Source organism: Peromyscus leucopus, unplaced genomic scaffold (assembly GCF_004664715.2).
Source record: "Peromyscus leucopus breed LL Stock unplaced genomic scaffold, UCI_PerLeu_2.1 scaffold_523, whole genome shotgun sequence".
NCBI lineage: Eukaryota > Metazoa > Chordata > Mammalia > Rodentia > Cricetidae > Peromyscus > Peromyscus leucopus.
The window spans coordinates 14,335-26,536 of NW_023505424.1; positions in this window are offsets into that span (position 1 = coordinate 14,335).

The window sequence follows — 12,202 nt, forward strand, 5'->3', positions numbered from 1 at the left end:
TGCCTAGAGCCATGATAGACAGAGACAGAGCGAGACAAGGAGATGCATATGCAGGCCCCGGGCAGTTTGCCCCCAGGCTCCGAGGAGAAAACACAAGCCTGCCAGTGCCTTCTGCTCCAGGCAGACAGGCACTATTATATGATGTGGTATGGGGGGAGAGAGTGGGGGTGGGGTGGACAGAGGCATATCTGAAGAGGTGAAGCAGTGAGGAGGGGGCTGGTGTGGGTGACTTGATTACCACCCAGGGCCATGGTGATGTCTAGGGCTCATGTCTGGTTCATGGCTCTGATGAAGTCACAGTCTGTGATGATGTCTGTGGCTTCCAGAGGATAGGACTGTACAGAGTTGGCCACGCCCCCTCACTGGCTACAACATTAGGGAGAACTGGCCCTGCCCCTCACCGCCTGAAGCACTAAGGAGAGAGGTTCTACACCTCATCTGGGCAGCACAGTAGAGCTGACCCTGCTTCGTAAGGGCATGGTGAGCTGGTCCTGAGGGTCTGAGAATGGGAGAGTGGGTCTCGCCTGCCATGTGGTGAGGGAAATTTGCCTCCTTGTTGTGGAATATTTGATGATATAAAGATGTGTTACATTGTTTATGCTGCAGAATATCACTTTAACTGTGTAAAGGTGTATTACATTTGTTTATGCTACATTTGTTTAATTATGTAAAGATGTGTGGCATTTGTTTCACCTTGCCTGCCTAAGGCACCTGATTGGTCTGATAAAGAGCTGAATGGCCAATAGCTAGACATAAGAGGGATAGATGGGGCTGGTGGGCAGAGAGAATAAAAAGGTGAGAAGGAGGGGAGGAGAAAATGAGAAGAAAGAGATTGACATGCCCAGAGTCAGAAGCCAGAGAGCTGCCAGACAGACAGACATAGAGACAGCAGAAAAGTAAGATATACAGAAAGTTAAAAATCCCCAAGGCAAAAAAAAAAAAAAAATCCCAAGGCAAAATATAAAGAGAAATAGATTAAAATAAGAGCTAAGATAACTAGTAAGAAGTCTCTGTTGCTGTGGGATGATACTTCTGTACACTGTGAATATGTATTTCTCTCATTGCTTGATAACAAAGCTTTTTTGGCCTATGGCAAGGCAGGATAAGATTAGGTGGTACAATCAAACTGAGGACTAGGGTGAAGAAGGGGGAGTTGGAAAGACATAAGGAGCCAGAGCCACTGAAGAAGCAAGATGCCAGAGGACCAGTAAAGCCACAGCCATGTGGCAATGCATAAATCAATAGAAATGGGTTAATTTAAATGTAAGAGCTAGTTAGTAATAAGCCTGAGCTATCGGCCAAGAATTTATAATAAATATAAGTTTCTGTATGTTTATTGGGACCTAGCAGTCAGGACAAAAGCTCCACCTCCTCTTACACTCTATGTCATGATTTGGGAGCTGGTTGGTGGCCCAAAAGAAAAAGGTTGGTGTGGGAGCCCACAAGACTCCAGTTTATGGCTTGATTCCATCTTGACTCAAGGTCAGAGTGAAGGCGTCACAACACACCCCACGGTCGGGTGTGTTTGCATATGCCCAGCGGACACTTCTGCCTAGCCAGTTCCAGGTCAGGATAGCCATTTCTGAGTCAGGGTGTCTCTCGTAACAGGATGCCTGGCGGACCTGGACACTTCCGCCTAGCCAGTTCCAGGTCAAGATAGCCATTTCCGGGTCAAGGTGTCTCATGTGATCTACACACATGCGGAGTAGTGACATGACCTGGGCACACCCAGCCTTTAAAATCCAGCGCCATGTTCCCGGTTCCTTCTCCACACATGTGTCTCTCCCACAGGCCTGAACACTCTCTGTCCCTTTATCTCTAATAAAACTCTTACTAGCGGATTCTGTCATGTTTCGTGACATTTCCTTGCAGGGTAAGAGCACAACACAGCCAATTAACTAACACAGAGAGTTCTAGCTTGTCTTTGCTCCTGAAGGTTGGATAACAAGATGTTTGGCCAAAGGCATGGTCACAAGGTATCTTGAGAATTAAGGAAGTGTTTATGTTTGTTTGTTCCTTGAACCATGGTGTCCTTGAGAGGGGCAATTCTTTTGCGCCTCCTTGCTTTGGGTATAATAAAACTGAAAAATAAACTCAGGTAAGCCCTGAACTTGGCATTATGCACAGACTGGGCAACAAAGTATATAGCTACTTTTCCTAGAATTTGACAATTAACACAAATTTTTTTCTTTTCACAATAAAGATACCTTTACCCATACCCAGCAGGAAGCAATTTTAAGAACATGACCCCACATTCCCAAAGAGGTGGTGTGGGGCTGGTAGTTTTTGGTCTTTTAATGGTTTTGGGGTCTGAGATAATTTTCATTATTTAGGAGTGTTGGTTACAAGTTGTTATTAAGGGTTAGGAAAAGGGTTAAAAGAAAATTAGACTTAAGGTTCTTATTTTAAATAAAAAAATTAAATAAATAAATAAAGGATATATAGAAATGATAGAATAGAGGGTAGATTATTGAATCTACTTGGAAAAAATAAAGAGAAGATATAGATACAATATAGATAATAAGATAGATTATTGAATCTTCTTTTAAAAGACAATTACTAGTTTTAAATACTTTACATTGGATTGGATTTTTGTATATTGTATACAAATTATATATATTGAGATTGATATTGTTAGAAAATGCCATACATATATTTCTAATCTTGTTCAAGATATTGTACTTATACTGCTCATTTAACAATGTAATGAAAATTTGCTAATCCTTGAATGTTATTATTACCAACTATTAGGATATAAAGAAATGAAAGTTAGTAGTTAGACATTATAATCAAACTTGTAGCCATATTAGGTATGTTTTTTTAATTTTATTTATTTATTTTACAATAACATTCAGTTCTACATATCAGCCACGGGTTCCCCTATTCTCCCCCTCCCACCCCCCATTCCCACCTCCTCCAGGGCAAATCCTCCCCAAGGACTTCGATCAACCTGGTAGACTCAGTCCAGGCAGGTCCAGTCCCTTCCTCCCAGACTGAGCCAAGTGTCCCTGCATAAGCTCCAGGTTTCAAACAGCCAACTCATGCAATGAGCACAGGACTTGGTCCCACTGCCTAGTTGCCTCCCAAACTGATCAAGCCAATAACTGTCTCACCTATTCAGAGGGCCTGATCCAGCTGGGGGGCCCTCAGCCTTTGGTTCATAGTTCATGTGTTTCCATTCATTTGGCTATTTTTTTTCAATAATTGAGTAAAACCGAAATTTATTATAAGCCACAGTCGTCCTAGGGACTTCCATGCTATATATATAGCCTCCATGATTCTATGGCTTGTGGTCTGATTGTTCTTTATTTTATATCTAGAATCCACTTATGAGTGAGTACATACCATGACTGTCTTTCTGGGTTTGGGTTACTTCACTCAGGATGATTTTTTTCTAGTTCCATTCATTTGCCTGCAAATTTCATGCTTTCATTGTTTTTCTCTGATGAGTAGTAGTCCATTGTGTATATGTACCACATTTTTTTCCATCCATTCTTCCATTGATGGGCATCTAGGTTGTTTCCAGGTTCTGGCTATTACAAATAGTGCTGCTATGAACATAGCTGAGCATGTATCTTTATGGTATGAATCAGCATTCCTTGGGTATATGCCCAAGAGTGGGATGGCTGGGTCTTGAGGTAGTTCGATTCCTAATTTTCTGAGAAACCGCCATACTGATTTCCACAGTGGTTGTACAAGTTTACATTCCCACCAACAGTGGAGGAGTGTTCCCTTTGCTCCACATCCTCTCCAACATTGACTGTCATTGGTGTTTTTGATCGTAGCCATTCTGACAGGTGTAAGGTGGTATCTCAGAGTCGTTTTGATTTGCATTTCTCTGATGATTAAGGATGTTGAGCATTTCTTTAAATGTCTTTCAGCCATTTGTAGTTCTTGTTTTGTGAATTCTCTGTTTAGCTCTTTAGCCCATTTTTTAATTGGACTGTTCAGTATTTTGATGTCTAGTTTCTTGAGTTCTTTATATACTGTGGAGATCAATCCTCTGTCAGATGTGAGGTTGGTGAAGATCTTTTCCCATTCTGTTGGCTGTCTTTTTGTCTTATTGACTGTGTCTTTTGCCCTGCAAAAGCTTCTCAGTTTCGAGAGGTCCCATTTATTAATGGTTGTGCTCAGGGTCTGTGCTGTTGGTGTTTTATTTAGGAAATGGTCTCCGGTGCCAATGCGTTCAATAGTGCTTCCTACTTTCTTTTCTATTAAGTTTAGTGTAACTGGATTTATGTTCAGGTCTTTGATCCACTTGGACTTGAGTTTTGTGCATGGTGACAGATATGGATCTATTTGTAATCTTTTACATATTGACATCCAGTTATGTCAGCACCATTTGTTGAAGATACTTTCTTTTTTCCATTGTATAGTTTTGGCTCCTTTGTCAAAAACCAGGTGTTCATATGTGTATGGATTAATGTCAGGGTCTTCAATTCGATTCCATTGGTCCGTATGTCGGTTTTTATACCAGTACCAAGCTGTTTTTATTACTGTAGCTCCATAGTAGAGTTTGAGGTCAAGGATGGTGATACCTCCAAAGGTTGCTTTATCATATAGGATTATTTTAGCTATCCTGGGTCTTTTGTTTTTCCATATGAAGTTGAGTATTTTTCTTTCCAAGTCTGTGAAGAAATGTGTTGGGATTTTGATGGGAATTGCATTGAATCTGTAGATTGCTTTTGGTAAGATTGCCATTTTTACTATGTTAATCCTACCTATCCATGAGCATGGGAGATCCTTTCATTTTCTGATATCTTCTTCAATTTCTTTCTTTAGATATTTAAAGTTCTTGTCAAAAAGGTCCTTCACTTGTTTAGTTAGTGTTATCCTAAGGTATTTTATATTATTTGTGGCTATTGTAAAGGGTGATGTTTCTCTGACTTCTTTCTCAGCCCTTTTATCATTTGTGTATAGGAGGGCTACTGATTTTTTTGAGTTGATCTTGTATCCTGCCACTTTATTGAAGGAGTTTATCAGTTGTAGGAGTTCCCTGGTAGAGTTTTTGGGGTCACTTATGTATACTATCATATCATCTGCAAATAGTGAAAGTTTGACTTCTTCCTTGCCAATTTGTATCCCTTTGATCTCCTTTTGTTGTCTTATTGCTCTAGCTAGAACTTCTAGTACTATATTGAATAAATATGGGGAGAGTGGACAGCCTTGTCTTGTTCCTGAATTTAGTGTTATCACATTGAGTTTCTCTCCATTTAATTTGATGTTTGCTGTTGGCTTGCTATAAATTGCTTTTATTATGTTTAGAAATGTTCCTTGTATTCCTGATCTTTCTAAGACCTTTATCATGAAGGGGTGTTGGATTTTGTCAAAGGCTTTTTCAGCATCTAAGGAGATGATCATGTGGTTTTTTTATTTCAGTTTGTTTATATGGTGTATTACATTGACTGATTTTCTTATGTTGAACCATCCTTGCATCCCTGGGATGAATCCTACTTGGTCGTGATGGATGATTGTTTTGATGTATTCTTGGATTCGGTTTGCCAATATTTTGTTGAGTATTTTTGCATCAATGTTCATGAGGGAGATTGGTCTGTAGTTCTCTTTCTTTGTTGCATCTTTGTGTGGTTTGGGTATCAGGGTAATTGTAGCCTCATAAAAAGAGTTTGGTAGTGTTCCTTCTGTTTCTATTGTGTGGAACACTTTGAAGAGTATTGGTATTAATTCTTCTTTGAAAGTCTGGTAGAATTATGCACTGAAACCATCTGGTCCTGGGCTTTTTTTTGGTTGGGAGACTTTTGATGACTGTTTCTATTTCTTTAGGGGTTATTGGTCTATTTAAGTGGTTTATCTGGTCTTGATTTAATTTTGGTATGTGGTATTTATCCAGAAAATTGTCCATTTCTTCCTGGTTTTCCATTTTTGTGGAGTACAGGTTTTTGAAGTATGATCTGATGATTCTCTGGATTTCCTCGTTGTCTGTTGTTATTTTTCCCTTTTCATTTCTGATTTTGTGAATTTGGGTGCTCTCTCTTTGCCTTTTGGTTAATTTGGCTAGGGGTTTGTCTATCTTGTTGATTTTTTTCAAAGAACCAACTCTGTTTCATTGTTTTTTTGTATTATTCTCTTGTTTTCTATTTAGTTGATTTCAGCCCTCAATTTGATTATTTCCTGGCATCTATTCCTCCTGGGTGAGTTTGTTTCTTTTTGTTCTAGAGCTTTCAGTTGTGCTGTTAATTCATTGGTATGGGGTTGCTCCATCTTCTTTATGTGTGCATTTAGAGCTATGAATTTTCCTCTTAGCACTGCTTTCATAGTGTCCCATAAGTTTGAGTATGTTGTACTTTCATTTTCATTGAATTCTAGGAACTCTTTAATTTCTTTATTTCTTCCTTGACTCATTGATGTTTCAGGTGGGCATTATTCAGTTTCCATGAGTTTGTGGGTTTTCTATAATTTTTGTTGTTGTTGAGGTCTAACTTTAAGGCATGGTGGTCTGATAAGATACAGGAGGTCTTTCCTATTTTTTTGTATCTGTTGAGGTTTGTTTTGTGGCCAAGCATGTGGTCAGTTTTTGAGAAGGTTCCATGAGGTGCTGAGAAGAAGGTATATTCTTTTGTGTTAGGATGGAATGTTCTGTAGATATCTATTAAGTCTATTTGAGTCATAACATCTGTTAGGTCCTTTATTTCTTTGTTAAGTTTCAGTCTGGTAGATCTGTCTTTTGGTGAGAGTGGTGTGTTAAAATCTCCCACTACTAATGTGTGGGGTTTGATGTGCATTGTAAACTTTAGTAGTGTTTCTTTTATGAATGTGGGTGCTTTTGTATTTGGAGCATAAATGTTTAGAATTGAGACTTCATCTTGGTGGATTTTTCCTGTGATAAATATGTAATGTCCATCCTGATCTCTTTTGATTGATTTTAGTTTGAAGTCTATTTTATTAGATATTAGGATAGCTACACCAGCTTGTTTCTTAGGTCCATTTGCTTGGAAAGCCTTTTCCCAGCCCTTTACTCAGAGGTAGTGTCTGTCTTTGAAGTTAAGGTGTGTTTCTTGTATGCAGCAGATAGATGGGTCCTGTTTTCTTATCCATTCTGTTAGCCTGTGTCTTTTTATATTGATATTGATGCATATTAATGACCAGTGATTGTTAATTCCTGTTATTTTTTGTGGTTGTGTTGTGTTGTCCTTCTTTGGCGTATGTTGGTGTGGGATTATCTATTGCTTGATTTTTCATGGATGTGTTTAGCTTCTTTGGGTTGGATTTTCCCTTCTAGTGCTTTCTGTAGGGCTGGGTTTGTGGACAGGTATTGATTAAATCTGGTTTTATCCTGGAATATTTTGTTTACTCTGCCTATGGTGATTGAGAGTTTTGCTGGGTATAATAGTCTGGGTTGGCATCTGTGGTCTCTTAGTGTCTGCATAAGATTTGTCCATGATCTTCTAGCTTTCATAGTGTCTATTGAGAAGTCTGGTGTTATTCTTATGGGTTTGCCTCTATATGTTACTTGGTCTTTTTCCTTTGTGGCTCTTAATATTTTTTCTTTGTTCTCTGTGTTTAGTGTTTTGATTATTATGTGGTGAGGGGACTTTTTTTTTTGGATCCAGCCTATTCGGTGTTCTGTAAGCTTCTTGTATCTTCATAGGTATTTCTTTCTTTAGGTTAGGAAAGTTTTCTTCTATTATTTTATTGAATATATTTTCTGTGCCTTTGAGTTGGTATTCTTCTCCTTCTTCTATCCCTATTATTCTTAGGTTTGGTCTTTTCATGGTGTCCCAAATTTCCTGGACGTTTTGTGTTACGACTTTTTTGTCTTTAGTGTTTTTTTTGACTGACGAATCTATTTTCTCTATCGTGTCTTCAGTGTCAGAGATTCTCTGTTCCATCTCTTGCAATCGGTTGGTTATGCTTGTTTCTGTAGTTCCTGTTCGTTTAGTCAGGATTTCTATTTCCAGCATTCCCGCAGCATGTGTTTTCTTTATTGTCTCAAATTCATTTTTCAGATCTTGGAATGTTTCTTTCATCTGTTTAATTGCTTTTTCTTGGCTTTCTTCCCATTTTTTGTTCGTTTTTTCTTCCATTTCTTTAAGGGAGTTTTTTTTTTTTAATTTCCTCTTTAATGGAGTTTTTCATTACCTCTTTAAGGGATTTTTTTATTTCTTCTTTAAGGGAATGTTTTATTCCTTCTTTAAGGGCCTCTATCATCTTCTTAAAGTTGTTTTTAGGGTTTATTTCTTCTGTTTCTTCTGTCTTGGTATGTTCAGGTCTTGCAGGTATAGAATCACTACATTCTGATGTTGCCATATAGGTCTTTATGTTATTGCCTGTATTTTTGCACTGGCGTCTACTCATCTCTTCCTCTGCTTGGTGCAGGTAGTATCTTTGTCTGAGAGTGCCTCCCTTGTTCTAATTTTTAGTCTTGGTTCAGTAGGAGTTCTTGGTTAAATTGGTGCTATTGGGCTATTTCTTCAGGGGCAGCTGATTTCAGTCGGTGAAGTATATACTTATGATTCTGGTGATCTGGTTTGGTGGCTGGGCAGCGCCTTCTTCTGTGTTCCCAGGTCACGTTTTGTTCATTCATCAACTCCTCAGCTGATCTTGTTTCTTCAGACTTCAAACTGTAGGGGTCTGAATCCTCTCCCGGATGGATTTCAGCTGAGCGGGGTAGTCTCACCAACACCTCCAAGTTGTTGGGTTTTGCAGGATCAGCAGCTGGGCCCTGGGTTGTCCTCAGGCGGAGTGTTCAGATTCGTTCTGGTTCCGTCCCACGGAGATAGGTGTTGGGGTTAGAGGCTCCTCTACCTCTGTAGGCTGCCACTGGGCCTGTATGTCCCTGTTTTCCACTGCTGCTGGGCCCGTCTACCTCTGCGGGCCCCCGCCGGGCCTGTATGTCTCTGCCGGCTGCTGCAGCCGGCCTACCTGCCTCTGCTTGTTGCTGCTGCCGGGCTCGTCTATTTCTGCGGGCCGCCGCCGGGCCTGTATGTCCCTGTTGGCTGCCGCTGCCGGGCCCATCTACCTCTGCTGGCTGTTGCCGGTCCTGTATGACCCTGTCGGCCGCAGCTGACAAGCCTGTCTACCTCTGTGGGCCGCTGCTGGGCCTGTATATCTCTGCGGGCCGCCGCCGGGCCTGTATAAGGTATGTTTTTAAGATCGAGAAGATATATTTTAGATAGACAGGTCATCTTCAAACCCTTCAGAGATCTACAGAATATGGCATTTAAAATGTTTTAATAACTTAGAAATTTTTTTCTTTTTTTTTAATGACTATGAGACATGTTGGCTCCTGGCAGTACCAATCTACTTCAGAGAAAATGTGGGCATTGAAGAAACTGCATATGGAGTTAACTTTCATTGTGGCAAAGTTAGCCACTGGACAACAAAGTATCCTCGAATCAACAGGACAAAATGGACAGACAGGACATGAAACAAAGGACTACAGATTCTTGCCAAGACAAGTGTGGTTGTGGCTTTAGCAACAGGCATCCTCTGAGGCCAGGACAATATGGCACCATCCCTGAAGTGGCCTTTGCAATCCGGAAAAGCTACAGTGCCCTTTTCTTTGAAGACAGCTGAACAGGCAGTGGGCTGATGGCTTCTGATGTGCAGTGGAACAGCAGCTGAAATAGTTATTCATGAAAGAGTAACTAAGCTGACGGAGTCTAACCTCTCAATGGTAGACTGACATTTAATAAAAGAGTTGAAGCAACCCACAAGCTGAGAAGAATGGGATGTGCCAAGATGAAGCCACACACACGAGCCAAGAAGAATGGACAGTTGAATAAAAATAAAAAAAAAAAATCAGCAATTTCTAGAATTTAAAATCCTGAATCATGACAGGACACTAGTGGAATTCAGATGTTTCTGGTACATAGACTGCTCTCACCATGTGTGAGGTCGAACTGTTGGCCTTGTGTATATCCTACCTCACAAATGAGTCTGTCAGATACACTAAGCCTATAGGCTGAAGATGATTCTCCAACGCTGCGGAGAAACCTCGGGTGACTGTCCAGGCAGCTGGCTGTTTCTGTCAACTCACATTTTTTTGGAAGTCGCTTGTTTGCACTTCCTGTTTTACTAGGTTATATTATTTCCTTCTTAGGTCTCTGAGGGAATTGAAGATTAGATATTTATAGTTACAGTGGAAGATTAGATAGTTATACTTGAAGATTAGATAGTTATAGTTATAGTTGAAGATTAGAGTTATAGTTGAAGATTAGGTAGCTATAGTTATAGTTAAAGATTAGATATAGTTTTTCTTGTTAAGAATTTCAGAAAAGAAATTCACTAAAGAGGTGTAAGCGTATAAAATTGAAAGACATTATAAAATATTTCTGTTAGTAATATAAGTTAGGATAGAAAGTGAATCAGGTACATTTTAGACTTACAAAAATGGGATAGATAATGGAATTATTTTCTCTGAGTTTGTCAAATGCAAATGGACTAGACATTGTTTAGGTATTTATTGCTTGTATATATTGTATATAATTATTGTACTTTTTGTATATAGTTTTCTTATATTAGTTATAACTTTTTTCTTTTTATTAGAATAGAAAGGGGAAATGTGGTGATATTTTATTTGTGCTGAAATGTGATTTTATTTGTATGTTAATAAATAAAGTTGCCTGGGGGTCAGAGCTAACAGCAAGCCATTTAGCAGAAGTCTGGCAGTGGTAGCACATGCCCTTAATCCGATCACATGGCAGGCAGAGTCTGTATGTTCAAGGACACAGCCAGCTTGGTGACACACGCCTTTAATCCAAGTACCAACCATGGAGACCTGGAGGTCTGTATAGACAGGCAGTGATGAAGAAGTCATGTGGTTGGGTTTAGAACCAATGAGAAGGCAGAACAGAAAGTCAATAAAAAATACAGACACACAGAAAGTAGTTCTCTTTTCTCAGGGGAAGGACGGCAGCGGCTGGTAAGCTAAAGGCTATTTGCTAGTGCCCTGACCTCTTGGGCTTTTAACTCTTTATTTGGCTCTGTGTTTCTTATTTACTAAGATGGTTTAGAATGACATCTCCACTCAGGGCTGCTGCGGTACTGACAGAGCCCTCCTGGAGCTATTTGGCGTCCTCGTCTTTTCTCTTACATTTCTATTTTTTCCTATCTGTTTTTTCTCAATCCTCACTCCCCTATTCAGGACTGTTTGACAGGTTGGGTGGGATCCAACAGGCCGGTACACCTCCCTTTGCCCTTTAGCACCTCCAGGAGGTGGAGGACCTGACCCAACCCCTTACCAGCTACAGCACTCAGGAGAACAGGGCCCTGAGCCTCACCTGGGGGCCACAGTAGAGTTGCGGGAATGCAGGTGAGCCAGCGCGGAGGGCGAAGAGGGTCACAGCTGGTACCACCTCCGTCGTCTCTGGTGCAGTGGTGGAGGTGAGGGAAAGATGTCCTCCCTCCTTGCCTCTGCCGCCTCCAGCTGACAAAGGAGCTGACCCTCCGCTTTATCAGCTGCAGCACTCAGGACAACGGGCCCTACATCTTATCGGGGCAGCACAGGGGAGGTGACCCTGTTGATGGGGGCAGGAGTGAGCCCGTCCAAGAATGTGAATGTGAGAGATCTGGTCCTGCCCCTCATCTGCCATATGGTGGTATGGGTAGAGCAGAGATGCCCCCTGCCCCTTGCTGCCTATGGCAGATGGGAGAGATGGCTCTAAGGTCCTGAGAGTGGGAGAACTGTCCCTGCCCCTCACCAGCTACAACTCAGGAGGGTGGCCCCTGGCCCTCACCTAGGCAACACGGTAAAGCTGGCCCTGGTGGTGTGTAGGTGTGGGAGGGCTGACCCTGAGGGAGAACTGGCCCCACCCCTTGCTCATTCCTGCAAGGAGTGAACTAAGTAGCCAGGGCAATGCTGGAGAGCTCCCCCTGGTGATGAGGACAGGGGACAGCTGGCGGGCTGCTCAACCCTGCAAGTACCCGGGCCCAGAACCAGGGTTATGAATTGGTCCACCCCAACATCCACACCATCTGTGATCTGCTGGAGCCTGTGAAGGGGCTGGTCCTGTTGTGGAGACACACAGAGGCTTCCTAGTGAGAACTTACTCAGGGTCAGAGAATCTGGGCTTGCTTTACCCAGCAGGGCTACATAAGAAGATGATTTTGACCATGGGTATGTTTACCAGGTGTTTGGAAGGGTCTACACTTGGCTGTACGGTGTGCTTTGATCTTGGAAGGGGGAAGAATCTTTTGCCTGTAGCTGAAGTTTTCCTGGTCCTGCCTGGCCCACGGTCAGGAC